The 24287-nt window shown below is 51.2% G+C and overlaps 1 long non-coding RNA gene across 3 annotated transcripts in view; it reads right to left on the bottom strand.

Annotated features, from left to right (window-relative positions):
- The window catches only part of LOC146856984 (uncharacterized), a 266518-nt gene that overhangs the window by 60524 nt on the left and 181707 nt on the right, over nucleotides 1–24287 (bottom strand). The window contains exon 5 of one of the 3 annotated variants that reach the window (XR_014979518.1): nucleotides 10837–13257. The exons of the other annotated variants lie outside the window; for them this stretch is intronic. This is a non-coding gene — a long non-coding RNA (uncharacterized LOC146856984). Of the gene's footprint in view, nucleotides 1–10836; nucleotides 13258–24287 lie in introns of those variants that run through there. 3 annotated transcript variants of the gene reach the window in all.

The following is a 24287-nucleotide window of genomic DNA, read 5'->3' as shown; positions in this document are numbered from 1 at the left end:
ATTGTCACAGTAAGCACTATGCAAGTGAGGAGTGCACACAGGAACTACAGCATGCTCTGCATGGGAGACATGAGGCCTTCCCCACCCTGGGACCCACTCTAAACAACATTGCATGTCTGTCACACAGGGACACAATGCCAGAAGTCACAGTCACAAAAAAGGGGCACAGTCTAAGCTACTGGAGTCAGCCCTCACCTGCTCCCCTGGTCGACCATACAGCATGGTGTACTGTGGGAGGATCACATCCACCAACGCCATATTCTCCTCCATGGTGAATGGCTGGGCCCTCTCCACAGACCTGGACATGGTGCCAGAGGAATCACGAGCAGCAGCAGTGTTGTGGAATGAAAGGATGTGCAGGCAAGTGCTCTCTCATGGGACCTGGCTGCATTAAATCTGACTTGCTGGCCTGTTTCATTTACAGGAGTACAGAGAGATTGGTCAGTCACATTAGCATCCTACATTTCCTCCAATCCCTTTAAACCTACCCCAGTGAGTGGCTTTGCATGGTTTAAAAATTGAGCATGATGTCAAGTCAACAACAACTTTGCAACAAAGTATATTGTTTCCAACCGACTTCTGCTGGCCACCTGATGCAAATATTCAAACTGTAAACTCGGTCTCCATGACATCCAGCATGCATTTAGGCCCTTATACTTGTCTCTCATGTGTCCCCTATGTTATTTCAAAATTTACACGCGTGTACGGTCCGTATCACTATGGCGTATGCATACGCGAGCACTCCCATAGTGATAGGGACCGTACACATGCCTGTACGGTCCGTATCACTATGGCGTACGCATACGCCAGCACTCCCATAGTGATACGGACCCTACACACGCCTGTATGGTCTGTATCACTATGGCGTACGCATACGCCAGCACTCCCATAGTGATACGGACCGTACACACGCGTGTACAGTCCATATCACTATGGAGTACACATACGCCAGCACTCCCATAGTGATATAGACCGTACACACGCGTGTACGGTCCGTATCACTATGGCGTACGCATACGCCAGCACTCCCATAGTGATACGGACCATACACACGCGTGTACGGTCCGTATCACTATGGCTTACGCATACACCAGCACTCCCATAGTGATACGGACCCTACACTGGCCCTCAGAGCGTATGTACGGTGTGTTTCACATCTGACAGTGGTGACAGGCGGCACACAGACAGGAATAGAGCTGTCATACTTGGCCAAGGCTGGACATCAAGGCATTGTCTGTGCAGTACTATATGTGTCGGGCACAGGTGTGTCAGGCTGTGATGTGGCACATTACTCCTGAGGTGTGAAGCTAATAAAAGTATGATGGGCTGTGTACACATGTCATGTGTGATGGTGCACTGTGTGCCACACATCCCCTTCACTCCTTTGACATGTGTGCATGTAGTACAGACTTGTTGAGCCATGCGTCACTGGCATGGCACTGTCACCGACACCCGCAACTGTCCCCTGATGCCAGGTACACGGAATATTACCCCTGAGATGTGAATGCCCGCGTTGCACGCTGTAACTATGTCATGTGTGTGTCATGTGTTCCCATAGGTTTGCTGTAGGTGCAGTTGCTGTAGGTGCAGTTGCTGCAACCAACATGTGTCTGTGTGTAGATGGGCATGGCACACTGTTACACACACCAGCCCACATGTGTAATTCGACGTAAGGTGTGTATGTATGCATGGACACGGAGTTTCATAACAAGGACATATCTGCATACTCTCAATGTATGTGTGATCAGTCTTGACATGTACTCCTTCATGGCAAGGTGTGTGGTCTGTCCTTTTTCAATGACATGTGACCTGTGCATCTAGTGTTCCGCACCCTGTCTGTACAATAAACATCCTTCTTCTGCACATATGTGGATGTCTGTAACTCCTGTAATGCGTCTGCCTGTTCACTTACACTGGCCCACAGCTAGTTTCATGGCATGGCATATTGAGGTTGAGAATCGACGTTTGTAGCTGGCTCTTGGCAGGAGTGTCACCTGCCTGGCATACATGTCCAGGGCATATTGCACAGACCTGACTCTGTATGTGGCATATGTGTATTGCCTGTTGAACATGTGCTCAGTACATTGACATTGGTGGTGTACTGTACTCACTCTTCGTTGTCCCTTCAAATTCACTGCAGGGCTCCGCCTCTCCCTCGACCAATTCCGGATATGGCTGACCTGAGGGAACATGACTGTATACGCTGCTACCGCTTCCCCCAACAGTTGATTGAGGACTTGACGACACGGCTGGCACCACACCTCCAACCGCTACACAGGTATCCTACTGCACTGACACCCAAGATGAAGGTGATGGCAGCCCTACATTTCTTTGCCACGGGTACCTTTCAACATACCATTGCTGACATTGGTGGCATGTCCCAAACCATGTTCAGCCATGTTCTGCATGATTTTTTAGAGGCCATGTTGGATCACCTGGATGAGTTCATTAAATTCCCAACTCCTGAGCAGTTGACAGGTGTCAAGCGTGAGTTCTATGTCCTGAGAGGGATGCCCCATGTCATTGGGTCCATAGATGGAACACATGTGGCTTTGGTACCACCACAGGCACAGGAGGTAGCGTATAGGAACCGCAAGCATTACCACTCCATTAATGCCCTTGTGGTGTGTCTTGCCAACATGGTGATTTCACATGTCTGTGCTCATTTTCCAGGATCAGCACACGATGCCTACATCATGAGGCATAGCAGGGTGCCTGAAATGATGCTGCAGCTGTGCAACGAACGAGCATGTATTGTTGGTGGGTATACTATGTCAGTCCTGTATTTAGCGTCATCTTCCTGTCTTACTGCTTCTTCTGACCCACTTTTGTCCATGATGTTTCCATGTAGGGGATGCTGGCTATCCCAACATGCCATGGCTGATCACGCCTCTCCGCAACCACAGCACGGCTGCCCAGCACCGCTACAACAACGCCCATGGGCGGACCAGGCGAGTGATAGAGAGGACGTTTGGCCTCCTGAAGAGCCGATTCCGTTGCCTCCACATGACCGGTGGCGCACTCCCATATGCACCGGTGAAGGTCTGCAAGATCTTCCTCGTGTGCTGCATGCTGCACAACATGGCAGTGGAGAAAGCTGTGCCACTCATCCTGGATCCAGTTGAGCAGGACCATGCACCCGTGGAGGATGAAGGGCTTGGTCACGAGGCAAGTGATGTGGAGGAGGAGGAGGAGGCGGTAGAGGACATCCAGAGTCGGCTCATACGCAACTTCTTTGCTTAGTGGTGGGTTCCAGTGTCTGAGTGTGCACGCATTGGGCCGTGTGTGGCATGTGTTGCAATGTGTGTGTCCATCGGCATGTCTGCCAGGTGAGTCAGAGGAGTGTTTGGATGTGTCACTCGAGTGATGGTGCAATAGACGAATGTTTTTCCAGAGTCATCATTGTCACCTAGCATGTTGACAACCTTATACGTTTCGAGTACATGCACATGCATGCGGATGTGCTTCTTTTGGCTGACTTCTGGTGTGTCTCTCATCCACAGGTACTTGCGCATGCTGTCTGCTGGTGGCATTGTTGTGCTCCTGCTATTCGTCATGAACACAGCAACATGTGCTGAATCAGCGTTACATGCACGGACAAGTTTGAAAATCTCCTTAGGGTAAGGGATGCAGCACGGCTTTTTGGGTGTGGTATTTGTTTTGATTGTGTGTGCACTGCTCCTGTTCATGTTTGGATACTTAGCATACATGTAGAATCACCATGGGGCACATGACATGGAGCTGAATTCACCAGAATTGATGGTCAGACTTGGTGACAGTCATCTGTAATGGGATTGTGGATTGTGATGAAGCCATCAATGTGTGTAACACTGCCCTCGGAAACATACGGGTTGCACCGGGTTGACATGGTGTGTGAATTCCCCATTGGAGGCTCAATGGTGTATGGCAGCCTCTCCGTGAGCAAGAGGGGGTGTTTAGCTGTAACCCGTCACTTGTGTGCCAGTTCTATGGATTTCCAGCATCTGTGGTGCAAAGGGGGGTGCCAGTGTCGGTCCCACATGTTCATCCACATGACCTGTGTATGTGTTGACAGAGTTGCATTAGCATTCCGACACACATGACTAATAAAGGTGTCCCTCTGCCTCCAAGGTGCCTCATCTCTGTCAATGGTGGTCTGTTGCCACTGTGCATGCGGCATGTCTGGCATAGTTATCAGAGATGGTGCATATGAGTCTATGTGTAGAGTAGCAAGATGCAAGCTGTTTGTCAGGGATTAGAATCTGTATTGTGCATGATGTCCATGGCTGTATAGGTATTGTGGCATGTCAGTCTCCACGACGGCCACTGTGCTGCATGTGCATCCATTGTGTGTGTGTGTGTGTGGCATGTTGAACTAGACATTCCTCCTTGACATACACCTTTTGCATAGTTCCTTCCTGAGATGCTTGTCTTTGTGTGCAACTTGGGGCATTGTTTTCTTGACATGGCGCATGCTGCTGCAGGCCCTGCAGCAAGGGCACCCAGTGTCAACGGAAACGAGCTGGTGTTCATCATGGATTGCTTGCTGACATGTGCTTTGCTGATCAGCAGCATCTGTGCCTCATGCTGCAGCACACTCTGCATTATGCACAAGATCCCCAGTTCCATCCACCTCAAGGCAAGAGAGACCCTCCCCCAAGTCAACTACGACATCTGTGTCTAATTCTACCCTGCACTCTACGGACATGTGCGTTACAACTCCCATGATACTTGTCCACATCCAGGGTGCATCTGCACAGCTCTGCTTCTACATCCGGCGAGCAGGCCACATCAACGTCCAACAGAGATGGGGGAATGGATCACTGCCAGCTGCAGGATGACCTTCTCAATCCACGCACACACTCAGGATGCAGCCCACAACCACAACACAACCTTGTGGCACTGTGATCCAAGACCCCATTGTGCCATCTCCATGCATCCAACCTTGGCCGGCCCACCATTCTCAACATCCACCTGACTCAAGCATGCAGGCCATGGTTCTGCCACCTGTCTACACATACCTGGGAGTAGCACCCCAGGACACTCCACATGATCCCTGACCTCTGCGCATGACTGTTGCTCTTCTAAATAGGTCTAAGGGCACAGTTGTGCGGGCACCCCCTCAGCTGGTTGGGCCTATCACGGGTGAGTATGGTGCTCCATGTCTGTATTGGATGATACATTGTGACCCATGTGTGTCCTGTGCCAGACTCAGACCCCAGGGTATGGATGGTTGGAGTTACTTCAGAATTCAGGCATGGTTTGACTTTACAACACACACATGTAGTGGAATAATGCAAAATTACGGCATCATCTCGTGATTGTGAAGATATTTATTTGTGGTAAGGTACGTGTTTGGGGGGATGACAAGAGGTGCTTGGCGGGAGTGTAGAATCCAAAGTTCACTGGGGGAGTTGGTATCCTTGCCATTGGAAGTCATCAGAGTCTTTGCCACAGTCTTTGACAACATTGGTCAGACAGTGACCAGCAAGTCCATGTGGCAGAGAATGTCATCTGCTAATGTGCTGCTGTTGGGCCAGAGGGCCAGGTGCCAGGCCAGGTGACCTGGGAGATGGTGATGTTCCGCTGACTCTCACGGTATTTTGCGTGGACGACCCACCTTCCTGCGGGGACCCTCAGAAGCAGGCCGTGACGATGCTTGGGATGCTCCGTCGGATGAATCCTCCTCCTGATCCCTCCCTGTGGGTGGTGATGTTCTTCGCCTGGTGGCACAGGGAGGGTTGCCCATGTTGTCGGCAATCCGGCGGAGTACACGGGTCATTTCCGTTTGCACCGCCATGAGCTCAGCCTGTCTTGCCTCCATCCGTCCTTGGTGTCGCTGTTGACTGGCATATTGCTCGGCCTACATGTTCTTGATCTCATTGAGGGTCTCCACTACCTGGCTGAGGCCCCTGACATCACGCCGGTATGTGTCCAGGATGTTGCTGACGTGTGACATTACTGGTTCCTGAGCCAACTGGTCAGGTTCGCGCCTCCACCGTCCTCCACTCCCACCACCCCTGCCCACTTGCACCTGGCCTGCCGTTGTGGGCACATCGGGTCTCCGGGACCCCTGAGGGATGGCATTTGCGGTGTCGCCTGCCTCCTCCTGGGTGCCCGGAGAACCTTGTCCCTCCTGGACAGACTGGCTGTGTTGTTGTGTGCGGGCAGGGCTCCTGGGTGTCTCCTGGGATGTGGCAGGAATCGGGGTGGTGGTTGGCACAGTTGTACCTGACACAGGTGCTGCAGGTGGTTGGACACCAGAGGGGCCAGGTTGGTCTGGGTCATCTACGGAGTGGTGAGAGTCGTCGCTGCCGGTGGGGTCCTCTTCACGCAGAGCCTGGTCCTGTGAGTCTTCCCCCCCCAGTGTTGGGGGGAGATCGACGACGTTGACCTGTGTGTGAGAGAGACAATGTTAATTGTGTTACATGCGACATCCATGTTTCATTCATTTTTGAGTTGGCACAGTTCCTCTGGGTGGTTGGATATGGCTTGCATTCCTCTCGCAGTGCACTTGTGCATGGGTATGTCCCTTGGCCACAGCTTTCGACACTTTACCTATGTGTGACACAATCTTAGTTGATGCATCTTTTTGGAACGCAGTCAGCAGTGTAGTGAGCGGGCGTAGCAAGCCATGCAGAGCCGCCTTACGTGTTGCACTGTACGTGGCCAAATGGTGTTTTTTCCATGCTATTTGAGAATGCAGGTAGGTAACTTAAGCATTTGTGACAGGGTTCTAACAAACACAGTGGGTGGGTTTACTGGGTGTAAGGTTAGTTTTGTGCCTGCAGCACGGATGTACTCGTGCACAGATTGACACATGGCCTAGTGTTTATCAAAGGAAAAAGAGGGGGGGGTTCAGGCACTGCCAAACCTTGTCTACATGCACACAGTCCACCTGCTGACGAGCGGACATGGCCACACCACTCAAGGGTGATTTGGTCTCCCTCTGTCTCCCTTTCTCCCTCCCTCTGTCACCCTCCTCCCTCTGTCCGTCTCTCTCTGTCACCCTCCTCCCTCTGTCAACCTCCTCCCTCTGTCCGTCTCCCTCTGTCTCCCTTTCTCCCTCCCTCTGTCAGCTTCCTCCCTCTGTCCATCTCCCTCTGTCAGCCTCCTCCCTCTGTCCGTCTCCCTCTGTCTCCCTTTATCCCTCCCTCTGTCAGCCTCCTCCCTCTGTCCGTCTCCCTCTGTCAGCCTCCTCCCTCTGTCCGTCTCCCTCTGTCTCCCTTTCTCCCTCCCTCTGTCACCCTCCTCCCTCTGTCCGTCTCCCTCTGTCTCCCTTTCTCCCTCCCTCTGTCAGCCTCCTCCCTCCCTCTGTGTGTCACCCTCTGTCACCTCAGCCCAGCTTCCTGGGCACACACAGTTTGCAGGTCTTTCAAAGGCCATTGGCTTGTTCATGTGGGTTTGTTTCTAATCTCCGGGCACCCATTGGGCGGAGTGTCTGAGTCTGCGCTGCTGCTGTGGCGGTGTGTGCTGACACTCTTCCAGAGTGATGCGTCTTCATTAGCTGCTGTTATGTGCAAATTTTGCCTTCATACCCATGTCATCCTGCAACGCGGCCACCATTTGCAGGCAACACAGTACTGTGTGGGGACACACTGTTTGTATGGCTGTGCCCTAGGCCATATGGGCTGAGGGCATTGTTGTGTGCTTCAGAGTTGCTATGTGTTAGTTTTGGGGCCCACCCTCCCGGCATCGGGGACATCCTGTCTTGTGTTGGTGTTTTGTGTGGCCTGTGACTTGGCATGGCCTTGCTTGGTGCATGGGGCATGGAGGCGCTAGTGGCATGTGTGTGTTTTTGGAGTGTGGTTGTGTCCGGTGCTGGCTTTGGGGGGGTTGCGTGCATGATTGGGATTTTGGTTGTGTATGGTGTTCCCCCCATGTGAGGTGAGTTGTTTGTGTACTCACCAGGGTCTGGGACTCCTTTTACTCCGTCTACTCCCACCGGCGGCAGCGTGGCCATCACCTTCTCCTCCCAGTGATGGTACTGTACCAGTCTGCGGGGCGGCCCTCCTCCAGTGATGTTCCCCTGGTTGTGATCGTCCGTCATTTTGCGGCGGACTGTCCTCCGCAGATCGTACCACCTGGCTTGGCACTCATGCATGGTCCTTCTGGTGGCCCCAACAGCATTCACAGCATTGACAATCCTCTGCCACATGGCAGATTTTTCGGATATGCTGGTCCGTCTGACCAATGTTCCAAAGAGCTGTGGCTCGACTCTGATGATTTCGTCGACAAGGACCTCCAGCTCATCCTTTGTGAACTTTGGATTCTTGTTAGTGGGCATGGTGTGGGGTGTGGATGGTTGTGGGGGTGTGGGGGTGGGTGGTTGTGGGTGTGTGAGTGTGGTTGTGAAGGTGTGTGTGTGAATGTGATGAGGGGGTGTTTGTGATGGTGGTTGTGTGAAGGAGTGCAAGTGTAAGGTGTATTGATGGCTGTAGTATGGTGCAGTGCGTTGTCTCTGTGGTCTGGCAGTAATGGATCTGTTGCAAAGGATCATGGTTTGTGTGTGTTGGGCCTTTTTATTGGTCCATTTGTGGGTGTGGCTCTGTTTGAACTTTGGGTGGGTGTGTTATAAGGAGTGGTTGTGTTTTGGGCCTCTGTTTAGCTGTTTGGCAGTTGCAGGTCAGTGTATGGGGTGTATTTGGGCTTGTTGGACATGTTTTGTGGTGTTGTGTGAATCGAATTGACTCTCCTTGTGTTGTTTTGGTTTGTCCTGGTTCAGTACATGTGTTTTTGGCGTCTGTACGGTGTGTACATGCACTGGTGGGGTGTTGGTATGCTCCATTCATACACGGGTGGGGGTACGCTCTATGCATACACGGGTGGGGGTACACTCCGTACATACATGGGTGGGGGTTCAGCGCGTACATGCACTGGTGGGGTGTTGGTACGCGCCGTGCATACACTGGTGGGGTGTTGGTACGCTCCATTCATACACGGGTGGGGGTTCGCTCCATTCATACACGGGTGGGGGTACGCTCCATACATGCACTGGTGGGGTGTTGGTACTCGCCGTACATACACTGGTGGGGTGTTGGTACGCTCCATTCATACACGGGTGGGGGTACACTCTGTACATACACGGGTGGGGGTTCGGCGCGTACATGCACTGGTGGGGTGTTGGTACGCACCGTACATACACTGGTGGGGTGTTGGTATGCTCCATTCATACACGGGTGGGGGTACGCTCCATACATACGCGGGTGGGGGTACGCTCCGTACATACACGGGTGGGGGTTCGGCGCGTACATGCACTGGTGGGGTGTTGGTATGCGCCGTACATACACTAGTGGGCTGTTGGTACGCTCCATTCATACACGGGTGGGGGTACGCTCCATACATACACGGGTGGGGGTACGCTCCGTACATACACGGGTGGGTGTTCGGCACGTACATGCACTGGTGGGGTGTTGGTACGCGCCGTACATACACGGGTGGGCTGTTGGTACGCTCCATTCATACACGGGTGGGGGTACGCTCCATGCATACACGGGTGGGGGTACGTGCCGTACATACACGGGTGGGGTGTAGGTACGCTTCGTACATACACGGGTGGGGGTACGCTCCAAACATACACGGGTGGGGGTACGCTCCGTACATACACTGGTTGGGGTTCGGCGCGTACATCCGCGGCCGGGGGGGCGTTTGGCGCGTACATACGGGGGCTGGGGGGGTGTTCGGCGCGTACATATGAGGGCTGGGGGGTGTTCTGCGCATACATACGGGGTCTGAGGTGGGGTGTTCGGCACGTATGCGGGCACATGTCTCGATGGTTGCTATAGGAGTTCGGTCCGTACGGTGTTTTTTCCATACGTTTGTAAAATCGGAAGGACGGGACAGATCGTACTTGCGCGGTCGGACTTCATTTTTCCGATTCGTACAGTAAATCATCCGGGGATGTGTCGGACACATTTTCCGACCCGAGGACGTGTGGGGAAATTTTCCCAATGTGATTCGTATGGACTTTTTCCCATACCAATCCTACTTGGCAGTTTGTACGCTATTTGGACGATTTGTACGGTAAAAATACCGGATACGATTCGTACGGGGAATTTTTTTCCAGGATCGGAATCGGCACCTAAGTATTACACAATTTCACATTGTTGACAAGTTCATACTGGAATAATAAGCAATTTTTTCACAACCCTAACTATGACCAGCAGGGAGACAAATATTTCAAGGCAATTTACGATTAAGACAAGGCTCTATAGCTCAGAACATGTCAACATAATTCAAATGGATTGAGTATAGATCAGAAACCTGGAATTCGAATTCATAGATTTGTTAACTGCAATAACATGGTGGCAACCCTCTCAATGCACATATTTAAAAGAAGCAGGTGAGTGCGATATGAAATGCAAATTTTTCCATTACAATGAAAATCAATGAGCTACCTTCCACCAATATTTTTAATTCTGTCATTTCAGATGTGTGTGACCACTTAGCACACCGAGTATTACGAATTTCATAAAAACATTTATGCATCCTAATATTACATTGATTTGTTTAATTGTTCCTGACATCTCAGTGAAACAGACAAAAGGGCCTATGTACTTCCTGAGCCTGGTACACTTTCTTTGTTAGCAGAAATATAAAAAAAAGAAATGTCTACTGTCTAGAGATTTTATAAAGTCTTTGTTAGTTGGCAGTGGCTTGCACCCTGTTCAAGTAGAGACCCTTCCTTCTTGTCAGGGTAAAGGGATTACACAGCTAAAATAACCCCTGCTCATCCACTTGGTAGATCGGCATGAGCAGTCAGGCATATCCCAGAGGCAACGTGTAAAGCATTTGTACACAAACACACAGTAACACAGTGAAAACACCACATAAATGAACACCACACAGTTTAGAAAAATAACATCTTTATCTCAAACAAACAAGACCAAAATGACAAAAATCCAACATACACCAATCAAGATATCACTTTAAAAATGTTTAAAATAGTTCAGCCCATATGGACCTATGAATGCGTCACTTTTAACACAAAGTACCTGGGGTGTCTCAAAATTACAAGCCGAAAACAGGCACAGAGGAGGTGAGGTACCGGAAAGCAAAGCGGTGCATCAGTTCCTTACACGCAGGGAAGGTAGAATCATCAGTTCCTTGCTCCCGGGGGAGGTGATGCATCGGTCCCTTACTGCTATGCAGGGGAGATGTGCCGGTTCCTTACTGTGAGAGGAAGTGATGCATTAGTTTCTTACTGCATGGAGAGGTGATGCATCGTTTCTCCGGACATGCAGCCTCGGTTCTTTTCTGAATCTCAGCGTCGATGTAGATTTGCTACACAGGTGCGATGCATAAGAAAATCCAGCCACTGCAGGTCGATGCGGCAGTGAAACAGGAACTGTGCCGATTTCCACAGCCGCAGACAGGTGATATGCCAATTCCTTCAGCTGCACAGCAGGGCTGCATCAAAATTGGAGTGGGGGCATCCTCGGACATTCTGTCGTACTACCAGGTATCGCATTTGTTAATACTTAATGAGTGGTGGTATAGCGATAGGGGAGACCCGGAGTATGGCTTGGAATGACAACTCATGGGGCGCCATTCTCTACACACACTCCTATACTTGGCGCCGTTGCGGGATGCGCTTCCATCGGTCACGCGTGTGGTGTTCCAGATCTGGAGGCAGGCCCTGCAGCTAATGGGCTGGTGGACTACCCTGACACGGGAGACCCCTCAGTGGAATAATGGGCGCTTGTCTCAACTAGCGGCCGTACAGGGCTTCCGGGGATGGGACGACATTTGCATATCAACTCTGGGAGACGTGATGAGCAGCACGACACTCAAGCCCTTCCGTGACCTATAGAGGGAATTTCATATGCCACAGTCTCAGTTCTTTCGGTATCTTCAGTTTCGCCACGCCCTGTCTCCTAGCCTGGAGGGACTGGAGTCTCTCCCTGAATTTAGTCCGCTTGAGGCAAAAGTCTTTATGGGGGACCTAGAGGGAAAAAAGATCTCTTGGATATATCAATCCCTGGTAACTCACTGTTCCCCCACATTACAAATGTGATTGGTTTACAAGGGTGACTGGGAAGCCGATGTAGGTGCCCTGGAGGAGGAAGACTGGAGGGAGGCACTAGCGGCTCCGTGGGCTGCGGCAATAGCTATGCGACTCCATCTGGTTCAATTCAAATATCTCCACAGGGTCTATTTTACTAGAACAAGACTGTGGCGGACGGGACTGATTGCTTCCCCAAATTGTCTTCGCTGTGGACGTGAAGAGGGCACTTTTTTACATACTGTTTGGCAGTGTACGTCCCTAGATCGCTTTTGAAGGGGGGTCTTTGCATGCCTTTCGAAGGTGTTGGGGTGGGGGCTCCCTTGGACACCGCAGCTGGCCCTATTACATGTCATGGAGGAGATAGGGGGTAATATCCATAAACGACACCTTATGCTGTTGGGGTTAACGCTGGCGAAACTGGATATTGCCAGAGAATGGAAGGCGACGCGGGCCCCCTCAGTGGCTGCCTGGAAAAATGGGTTAGATTTCTGCATGGGGTTGAAGCAGCCCATCTTTGTGGCCAGGGGATGTCCGAGCAAGCACTATAAGATTTGGAAAAGGTGGGCAGACTATCGGGGTTTATGGTTAGAGCCGCCAACAGAAGCGGAGACTCATCCACTGGAATAGTTGCTGGTGCTGCCTAGGTGCTAAGTGGGGGGGAGGGTGTGGGGAATGCATGCTTCCGGGGTGGGATTCTTGGTTGGTTATTTAGGCTGTGGACACGATCAAGCGACTGTAGATCGACCTTGGGGGGTTGGGAGAGGGAGGGGGGAGTTGGGGGGAATCTTTTTTTACTGTTCAGCATATATTGGTTATGCATTTTGATCCTCTGTCTAAAAATTTCAATTGCATATTTGTTCTCATATGTCTGATTTGGCAGAGGCCTCTGGAGTACAGAGCCCTGCGTTGTAACTGCTTATTGACGAATAGAATATGTTTTCCAAAAAAAAAGATTGGAGCGGGGGTCTCAGACGTTGGAGACTCAGTGCTCAGGACTGGGGCTTCGGCAGATTTTTCAACCGCACTGCGGCGATACATTCGTTTTTCAACCTCTCGCCAAGCCTGAGGCAAGGAAAACAGTGCTAGAAGGGTGATGCATAGATGTGCATGTCTTGAAGCAGCAGAACCACCTCCAAGGATTCAGAACTGAAGTTGGCACCACTTGGCAGGTCAGAACTCGCAGCAGTGGAGTTCAGAGATGCTGCAGATGAAGTCTTCGATGGCCCTGAGACTTCCAATGGGATGCAAGCACACTTAAGCCCTTGGAGAACCTTTGAAAAGTGGGATACAAGAAAGCAAAGTCAAGTTCTTTCACTGCCCACAGACAGAAGAGGCAACTATAGGCCAACCCAGCAAAGCAACACACAGCAAAGGCACAATACTCCTGACAGCTCTTCAGCTTTAGTTCTTGGCCGTACCCTCAGTCCAGAAGTGTTCTATAATTCTGGGGTTACAGGTCCATTACTTATAACCCTTTTGGCTTTTGAAGTATGCAGTCTTCAAAGGATAGACTTTATAGTGCACAGATCCTCCCTTGCCCTGACCTGGATGCAGACACACTACAGGAGAGAGGAGACAGCACTGTGAGAGGCCATGCACAGCCCTATTCAGGTGTCAGTGACAACTCCTCCCAACACTCTAGCTCAGGAAGGCCCATCAGCCTGGTGATCGGCCATCAGGATATGCATGGCACACCTCAGCTCCCTTTGTGTGACTGTCTATAGTGAAAGCACAAACAGCCCAACTGTCAGTCTAAACCAGACGTGGATTCCACAGGCAGGCAGAGGCACAGGATGCTAAAGCAAGAAAATGCTCACTTTTGAAATGTGCATTTTCAAACACAATTTAAAAACTAACTTCACTAAATGGCGTAGTTTTAAATTCTGAGTTCAGGGAACTTAACCTCCAAATCTCTATCTTTTCACAGAAGTTACACTTGCAAGATGTTATAAGGCAGCTCCAATGATAACCTATGGGAGAGATAGTCCTTGCAAATGTGAAAAAACGAAATTGACAGTATTCAACTATTAGGACATGCAAAACACACCAGTACATGTTCTACCTTTCACCTACACAGCATCCTGCCCATGGGGCTAGATTGGGCCTATCTTAGGGGTGCCTTACATGTAGAAAAAATGAAGGTTTGGACCTGGCAAGTGGGTGCAGCTGCCAGGTCGACATGGCAGTTAAGAACTGCACTCACAGACACTGCAGTGGCAGGTCTAAGACATGCTTGCAGGGCTACTTATGTGGGTGACACAATCAGTGCTACTGGCCCACTAGTAGCATTTAATTTACAGGCCGTGGGCACACACGGTACACTTTACTAGGGACTTACCAGTAAATCAAATATGCCAATCATGGATAACCAGTTACAGTCACATTTTGCCCAGGGAACACTTGCACTTTAGGACTGATCAGCAGTGGTAAAGTTGGCAAAGTTCCAAAATCAGCAAAAACAAAGTATAGCACACAGTCAAAAACAGTAGGTCGGAAGCAAAAAGACAGGGGGAAAACATGCCAAAGATGCCAGGAAGTGAGTACCAGATTTCACTGCCCTGCCGCAAAGCTTTTCGCTCGGCTTTGGTCGCAAGAGACCAGAATCAAATCTCACCAAGCTATATGGGGGACACGATCCACCTCTCGGCATCCATTAATTGTTAATGTGACTGTAGAGAACCTATAACGTATTTCACAATGTGCCTCAGCGCTGCTGGCTTCTCCAATGGGTAAGCTACTTGCCAAGTGCTGGGAGGTGCAGTTTTGGAAATCCTTGGCTCTTCTCTATATTCAACGCAAGTTAATATGTTGATATGTTCTTTCTGGCGCTGATGAGTTACAACACCATTCACACGCTATTGGAAAAATACACCCTAGGCTTTATTCTAATTGAGGCTTCCCCGGTAATGAGAGAGTTCTGCGTGACTCATTTCTGATTCCACCTCAAATTTGCTCTGTGGCAACTGCGAGGTATTTGGCAAGTTCGGATGCTTAATACTGACTCACAAACCCATTTCATAACGCCTTTGTTTAGTTATGTGCAAAATAAGTCATCAGACATAGCCGGTGATGTCTGGTCTGGCTTAAGAACGCAGCTGAGGTAGAATGGATGCTTCAGTGATCAGCAAAATGGCGGTACATTACTATCTGAACAGTGAAGACAGCTCAATGGTGCAGCAAGGGGGCATCTGCCTAATGCAAGCAAGGATCATAGACTTCTGTATCCTCTGGTTTGGTGGTAAAAGATAGAAATAATTGGCCTTGAGAAGGACTTTGACACTCCTTCCCCGGTGCCACTGCACCTGCCACACTAATCATAGCACTGCCCCACAGCCAGCATCAAATAGATCCTATTCTTTGAGTGATACCTAAATGCAGTCTTGGATTTTTAGCCAACAACACTTTGCATGCTGAGAGTCTTTGTAATGTTTTTTTTTTTTTTTCTGGACAGCGCTCATCTTGCCTCGGTGGTGCCTCAAAGCTCCATAACTCCATAGAGAGAAAGGTGATTAGATGGAAATTCTGGTACTAATCTATGTAGAGAGTAGTTTTCCAAGATACAAAGTCTAGAGATCATTGCCTGAATAAGAGTCAAAAAGCTACTTTCTTTACAAAAGCTCAAGGAATTATTTTTGTGATAAAGGAATTCCTAAAGTTTGTCTACCCTTCTGTAAGGAGAATTCTTCCACCAAACGGATTGTGAATCAGAAATCAAAGGGGCGGTTTGTTAGCCTGATGAACTGATTGTGTGTCAAAATATCTCATGCAGTTTTCTCTTTTTGAAAAAGTCGTATTGATAACGTTGAGGCAAATAATTCATGTGACACACTAATTTCTATCTCTCGCCATAGAAAATATATATTTTTTTATCTATGTGAAAAATACCATAAGGGGTTTTAAAATAAGAAAATTGCTTTTACTGCATCTATTTGTGAGTGAACACCCCCGCTCTTCTACAATCGCCCCTCTTGTACACTCCTCATTCCAATAGTCACTCGGTACTCCCTCTCCTACCTGCATCACATTCCTTTCATTTAAATAGCTGTGCACCACCTTGCATCAGTCGTGCACACAAACCTCGAATATCATAGGCCCTCTGCCCTACCTCTTCCTGTCTTACTTTTAAATCTGCCCAGACACATCTCAAATATATCCCTACCTCGACATCAGCCATGGGATCGGCATTTTTCGACAGCTCTCGGCCTATCAGCGCGCCCACCATTCACGAATGAAACAGCCATCTTTAAAATGTTTTCTTATCACTTTTTTTCGATTCTAATCTACCTTTATCATTTTTTCACAGAACGTTGGGGCATATTAACAAGCCAGACGATAAAATTATCGCCGTTTTAGCGGCCGTTTTCAGCCGCTAAAACGGCGATAATTTTATCGCCTGGCTTGTTAATATGCCCCATTGTTAGTAAATCACTTTTTCCGCTATTTTTTTTTTTTTTACGTTCAAATATTTTTACACTGTTTCAGTGTAAACCGATTGACCTAAGAGTTCTGGTAGAGTATGGATGAAATAGCTTGAAGGTATTCAGGAGACATCCAGCTTCATGCCGTGTGCACTAGTCCCCAAAGCAATGAAGTCAGATCCCTGTTGGAAGGACGCCTATTGTAGAGTCTTCAGGCTTTTCGGCTATGTTTGGCGGCTATGGTTTTCTACATCAATGCCCTACTTTTGCCTGTAGGTTCCAGGTACGTAGATATTGAATGTAGGGTGACCAACCGTCCGTAAATTTCACGGACAGTCCGTAATTTCGGCCGTCTGTCCGTTGTCCGTGAAGGATTCTTTAACGGACGCCATTTGTCCGTAATTATAACCGGGCACCGATCGCACCACCCTAAAGCCGGCACAGCTTCCACCCACCTCCCTGCTGGACTCCGATGCTGTTGGGGTCGAGTGTAACAGACTCCGATGCAGTACCAAAGCTCAGATACCCAGCAGCACTGGAGAGGCACAGCGGGATGGCCACCCTCACACCTTCAGCCCTTGATGAGCTGCTAAGAGGTGCTTGAAGGTGACAGAGGGAGGGGCTGCAGCTTCAGGCGCAGGGGCATCTATTCAGATGCAAACAGCCCTGAATGCGCCATGTCTCTGCAATTTAGAGGGGCCCAACACATTCCCTTTCTGCCCAGGGCCCCAAACATCCTAGAACCGGCCCTGATTACACCCACCGAGGCAGCACGTGGTTCTCTTCACAGAGCTTAATTACTGTCACTAAATTGTAAGCAAACCTCGGTTCTTCAAACATGCAGTCTATAGGACTCGTACCCCCCAGGATGGCACCCGGCCCAGCCCTCCTCCAAACCCACGAAACAATGCTTAACAACCAGCTGTGGGTTAAAAAGGCCATGTTTATTACAAATCTTCACACAAACATGACAATATATAAATCAAACAATTTGATATGATCTGTATTTATCAAATTCAAAACGTTAATCACCATTTTAATTTAAAGTTCTCCCTAGCTTCATGCTCCATCCGCAAGTCGGGGAGAACTCAATTTACCTACACGAAGAACGTTGTCTATTGCTCCAGCACTAAGGGGCCTTCTGGCTCGCGTCCCCCAACCAACTGAGAACCACGCAAGGCGCAACCCACCTGCGTCCTTGAAGGGTGAGCCCCTGTCCTCTGGTCTAGATCCGCCACCTGAGGGGCCCACCCCTCCACCACCAGGCTGCTCATCGGGCGTTCGTAGGGAGTAACCAGGGGCGGAAGCCCCATGCCCTATTTTAAAACTGGCACCCTTGCCCCCAGCCGGTGTCCCGTTCTCTCTGGGGTGAGCTTACCATCTCTCCGCCTCAGTGCTGGCCTAAAGAGTATGCAGGAGGACTCCCCTTAACAATGTAAAGGCAATTTCTGGGGCCTCTTTACCGCCGCTCTCTAATCTAAATCCAACACCTCACCAAACTCTATCCTTGGGGACGGGTGGGTGGGAGATTGAAGGAGCCCCCTGCATTCCGAGGCCGGCGCAGGAAAGAAAGAGAGGGCGAGGACCCGGGCCAGCTGCCCTAAATAGGCCTTCGCCCCCTCCCCCTGAGGTGCCGGCTCCGGCCGGAAGTGACGTCGCGCTGACCCGGAAGCAGTTGAGGCTGCCGTCCTGTTTACTTCTTCGATGAGGGCATGCCTGGGCGCCCGGGGGGCCGAGTCCTAAGTGCGCGCTTCATTATATTCGCGCTTGTCATAGGACTCGTACCCCCCAGGATGGCACCCGGCCCAGCCCTCCTCCAAACCCACGAAACAATGCTTAACAACCAGCTGTGGGTTAAAAAGGCCATGTTTATTACAAATCTTCACACAAACATGACAATATATAAATCAAACAATTTGATATGATCTGTATTTATCAAATTCAAAACGTTAATCACCATTTTAATTTAAAGCTCTCCCTAGCTTCATGCTCCATCCGCAAGTCGGGGAGAACTCAATTTACCTACACGAAGAACGTTGTCTATTGCTCCAGCACTAAGGGGCCTTCTGGCTCGCGTCCCCCAACCAACTGAGAACCACGCAAGGCGCAACCCACCTGCGTCCTTGAAGGGTGAGCCCCTGTCCTCTGGTCTAGATCCGCCACCTGAGGGGCCCACCCCTCCACCACCAGGCTGCTCATCGGGCGTTCGTAGGGAGTAACCAGGGGCGGAAGCCCCATGCCCTATTTTAAAACTGGCACCCTTGCCCCCAGCCGGTGTCCCGTTCTCTCTGGGGTGAGCTTACCATCTCTCCGCCTCAGTGCTGGCCTAAAGAGTATGCAGGAGGACTCCCCTTAACAATGTAAAGGCAATTTCTGTGGCCTCTTTACCGCCACAAGGGGGACCAGGGCAGACCGCCCTTCGCCCTCCCCACCCCACAGCAACCTCATCAACCTCAGGCCTAGAGCATGTCCAATTCCAATGACCTGATTAGTCTTGCTACTTCTGCAATGCAAGATAACCCATTCTGGGGACAGGAGTCCCACACGACGCCTTGCGCCCGCTGCCACTGTGTGTGCTCCCAGGATCACCCCTGTCGAAAGGATATCTGCCTGAACTGAATCAATGAGAATGAACCTGTAACTTGAGAGTAAGCAACTCCGACTGTAACCATTGGGCCATTACTCTCTTCAACCACCCTACCTAAGACCTGGCCAGTGAATTATCTAACCTGCAGCGCCTGTCGCGGGTCCGAGTCTGACTCTTGAGGTCCACCACCGTGCTCCGAACGCTGCGGGAGACAACCCTGTGAGCGATAAGTACCGACTCTACACCGAGTTTGTCGTGATCCCCACAAGGCCCTGTATACCCCTATTCATGTCCACCCGCCGCTACAGAGCCAATCTTAACTAGCTCAAGCTATAGACTTCCGTCGGGAGGGGGCCTGCCTACCTTGGCTAACCCAGAGTCCGGGCATGTCCGGCCTCCCACCGCCCTGATGCCTGTACCAGTCAATTTCCCCTAGGGGAGCCCCCCCCGGCGCCCTACCCCCCTGCCAGTGTTGTGTGAAATCAGGTAAGGATGCCACATGACTGCTCTAGCAGTAGGGAACCCCTCACCCGCCGCTTGCTAACACCTATTCTTCATGAAGGAACTACCCTAAGTTTTGCCATGAAAAATGACCACCACCCGTTGCGTCCTAGCGCCAGATACAGGCTCACTTCGTGAACTCCATCAATGCCAACTGCCCTCACCTAACTTTCTAAGCAGGCTTCATCCTCTTCCCAGATGGGTCACCTGGCAAGTACCTGAGCAACACAGTGAAATAGGGATGCCCTCTGATTGTAGGTGTGCCGAAAGGCCCCTCTTTTTCCCAAACCTTGTACAGCGCAACCTCGACCCCAAGGAATAAGCGCGCAGCACCTGAGCCCCAGCTGTGTTATGGGTGACCACCAACCATGTGTTATACCTGTTTTACTTCAAGGGGCAGGTATACCGCCCCATGTGCTATTTTGTATCACTTTAACCAAGGGAAATCGATCAGTTAAACAGGAATGATTTCTGCCTAGCAAAGGGGAGTCTCCCTGAGACCAGAATCCCTAACGCGCCTCTACTGGTAGTTTGCTACCCGCACAGCATCCGCCCACCTGCCTTAATGGAAGCCCTTGACGCTCAAACCATATAACGACCGTGCCACCTGAAAGTCTATCTGGTGCAGTGTACCCTAAAGGGAAGATTTCTTGCCTGAAGTCAGCTCAATGATGCGCCCCAACCACCACCCCTGAAGGGTGCGACTAACCTTCAAACTAGTCACATAATGCCTTCCTGGACAGTGATGCAGAACACCACGCCCCTGCGTATCCTAGAGGGGTCCCACCCGTATTCTGAGGTGATCTTAGGTGAACCCTGTACCTGACCAAGCCACCTAGTAGCACTAGTACGTGCCAGCCAGATCCCGGCTGTATACTGCCCACCATGGGACACAAGGTGGGCCCAGTGTTATGGGGGACCGACCCCAAACGTAATACAGGACTGCTCACTCCTGTCCTACGGACCGACCTACGTAAGGTACACACAAAACACCCCTCGCACATGATCATACTCCCCCGGCGGAAGCGATGTAGCCACAGGGGAGAGGACCCCGCGAAGGAACCCACCGGTACTGTAAAATAATAAGTACCTTCCCTTTTTATTTGCCTACACCGTGGCCCTCTCCAAGGGCAGGGTCAACATATAATTCAATAAATGGCAGCCCACACGTGTGTGTAACCATGTGCGCGTCACAAATTCCTATATGTCTATTTTCAGTCAGTGTGCAGTTTCCGTAAGGACGCAGGATAGCACCATACCTCACACTCAGATGTTCAGATTACCACACAATGATACAATCCCACTGCTGCAGCAACTCTGCGACGCCAGACTGTCATATTTGCGTTGTTACATCAGGGGGGGGCAAGCTGGGATCACGCTAATCGCTTCCGGGCCCTACTACTTAAACCCTAAACATTAACAGAGCCGGAGCCCGCAAGCCCCGCACATGTGTGACAAGCCAGAGAGCAGGGGGGGCATTCACGAGCCGCGAGTGAAAAAACGGGACCCATGTCACGAGGAGACGAGAAGCGGAAGGGCGGGAATTGTAACCCCGCGCGTGTTTGTCTTTCCTTTATATCTAGTCGTACCGCCACCAGGGAAACCCGATGCTGCGGCGCGCCTAATCGCTGATCAGTGCAAACGCTGCATTATTGCAAACGGGCCTGGGCTTCGATGCCTATTTCTTGAACTCGTGAGTGGTTTCTTCAAACACACACCGTACGCAAGTCAAATATCAAAGCAGCCAAGCATCGATCAAAGGACAAAGTGCAACCGGAGATTACTAACCCAATAGGCCCGGGTGCGCCATGGCACCGTGCATTCTGTTTTTTATCTCTCTGTTTTAACATTGGGATAACCCTTTTAAACGTTGGCCGACCTGTATTGAGGGCAAGGCCAGCCTGAAAGAGATAATCACCCCTTGATAATACCGAAGACGTTTTTTAAAGGCCCCCCTGATCACCCAGAAGAAAAACCTCACCGCTGAAAACGCGGTGAATTTCGGAGGGAAGTCTATGCAGTCTATTTGTATATCTTTCCGCTGCGGGTTAAACCGTTACTATTGCTGATTTCTTCCATGGTATATTCGATTAGTACAATAAGATTTGGAGGTGCCTGTCTGTACGGCCCATCCTCTTTGGCGCCACCCCGCATCCAAAACTGTAAACCAACCGCACCTACTCGCGTCTAATAGTGATAACGGCGATTGACCCAGCACAGGAACGAGATCCCTGGCCCCCGGCAACCCCCTTCCAGACCAAAGAGTGCCCGCCATATTTCCCCCAGAAGGACCTCCAAGTGGCAATACAATGTACATTTTTTGCCCCCTTTCCTAAACATGCTAGTCGCAGCGATCGACTGAGCTTTAGAGAACCAGATGTGACCCACACACCCCCGTGCCTGAGGCCTGAGCAGTGCTCCTGTTCCGCCTCAGCCCCCACAATATCCCGGTAACCTTCCACCGCGGTAGCCAATAAATTATCGCTGCCGCATTCACTCGCGTGAAGAATCCAGTTACGCCAGGCCACTGACTGAATTCATAATTCAATGCAACACTCAAAATGCTATGCTGAGAGTTCCCGCCCCTAAGGAACTTGGTAGGCCTGGCATGCGCTGCGCCCCCAAGCTCGGACAACACCTGTTGGACGCCGGGCCCCCTCCACCTTCCACACATAGTTTGTCCCGCCGTTGTCACGAAAACCCTCTCTCCACAAAAACCGTGCGCCCCACACAATGAGTTCAAAGCAACCATATCAATTCGATCCCAGACATCAGTGAAATGATGCTGCCATCCCGCAAGTGATGCCTACGTTAAACAATTGCGCAAACAGCCCACCACTCGCGCCAAGCGCAATGTGCCATGAAATCTCATGCCCTCCCAACTCTCCCAGATTCCGCCACAAAGGTGCACCCGCCAACCCGACCTGCCATGCCCGCAATGCCACTCAGTTTACAACACCAGTGCTAAAAGGTGCACCCGCCAACCCGACCTGCCATGCCCGCAATGCCACTCAGTTTACAACACCAGTGCTAAGGCCCAGAGACGCAAAAGAAGCCCATCCAACCTCTTGCACTGCACCTCAAGAAACAGGGGGGGGGAACCCCTCCCATCGGCCGATACAGACACTCCGATCCCCCGAGACGCGCCCGGCATCGCCTGCGACACCAGTCTGGAACCCGCCTCTGCCAGGAGGGTCCGCTACGAAGACCTACAACAGCCCATTAGGCCAGGAGGGGCGGCGGAGGGAAAACCGAGGAACGGCAAAGTAAACTGCACACCCACTGATCACCAGCGAGCGACTCAAACTCTCCCAAACGGCGAACTGCCCCACTTGGCGAGTTTGGGCCCCGCTGACAAACTCAAAAGGCTCCCCACCCTAGGCGACACACTCCTGCGCTCCCTCCCCACCAGGAGACCTTCCCGACTCGAATCATCCCATGCTGAGCAGCCACACTGCCAAGCCAGGACCGGCGCTGCAAGCACAAAGCACAGTCTGCCCGAAGCACACAAGGGGGGGGGGGGGGGGAACTCACCTACTCGTCAGGGCCACTAGCCAACACAGTCAAAAGATCGTTAACCCGGGCCCCCAATGGAAACTGCTGCCTAATCCCCTCCGGCGCTGGGTCAAAACAATTAGCCAAGTACAAGGGGCGAGAAGCGACCAAAGCGGCCACTCCTTTCCCGTGCGCTTTCCAAATCTATCGCGCACTGGGTACCCGCTGAGACCATCGTCCCCTCCTCATCTACCATAAACAAACCAAGGCTGCCCCTACGACTGCCCCGCAAAACAACCGGACAAACCCCGCTCCGTTTACCATTACCAGCACACCATGGCTAATCACCTCTTCCTAGGCTGCGCCGCACCTCCGGCTCCCCGGGAACACCGCTGCTCTCCACTTTCTAAACCTGCAGCACTGCTATCCCCCAACCGCCGTCCATCAAATTCACGAAAACCGATCCTCTACCGACGCGTAACTCGACGACCAGCACAGACCACCGGAGAGATTACAAGATTGAAGGAGCCCCCTGCATTCCGAGGCCGGCGCAGGAAAGAAAGAGAGGGCGAGGACCCGGGCCAGCTGCCCTAAATAGGCCTTCGCCCCCTCCCCCTGAGGTGCCGGCTCCGGCCGGAAGTGACGTCGCGCTGACCCGGAAGCAGTTGAGGCTGCCGTCCTGTTTACTTCTTCGATGAGGGCATGCCTGGGCGCCCGGGGGGCCGAGTCCTAAGTGCGCGCTTCATTATATTCGCGCTTGTCATAATGTAATAAAATGGCACAATCGCACCCACACTGATTAACAAAGTATGGAGGACAATCAGTTAAATCAGTTCTCTTGGGGTATCGCCTTTAAGTACTGTACATCACAGTGGGGGATGGCAAAACTAACATTTTAGAAAGAGAGTCCGTGTCTTGTCTTGTCTTGTCCAGGAGGGGGTGAGACGCCCTACCCCACCCTGGAAGAGACCAAGATGATACTAGGATACAGCTTGCCCACCCCTGAGCCCACCCTGGCGGATCCTGTTCCCCCTCCTGTGATGGCTCCTGTCCCCCCATGTGTTGGCTCCTGTCCATCCCCCGCCCCCCCCCCAGCCTTTGATGGCTCCTGTCCCTCCCCCCGTGGTGGATCCTGTCTCTGCCCTGGGTGGCTTCTGTCTAAGTCCTGGAATGGCTCCAGCAGCGAGGGTGAAGTTCTTGATGGGCCTCTTCTCAAACAGGCTCAGCTAAAAATTAATATGAAAAGGTGAGCGAGTGAGTAAGTGAAGGGATGGGTGGATGGCTGGATGAATTAGTGAAA

The sequence above is a fragment of the Triturus cristatus genome, chromosome 3_2 (assembly GCF_964204655.1).
Source record: "Triturus cristatus chromosome 3_2, aTriCri1.1, whole genome shotgun sequence".
NCBI lineage: Eukaryota > Metazoa > Chordata > Amphibia > Caudata > Salamandridae > Triturus > Triturus cristatus.
This window is presented reverse-complemented; position numbering and strand designations above follow the sequence as displayed.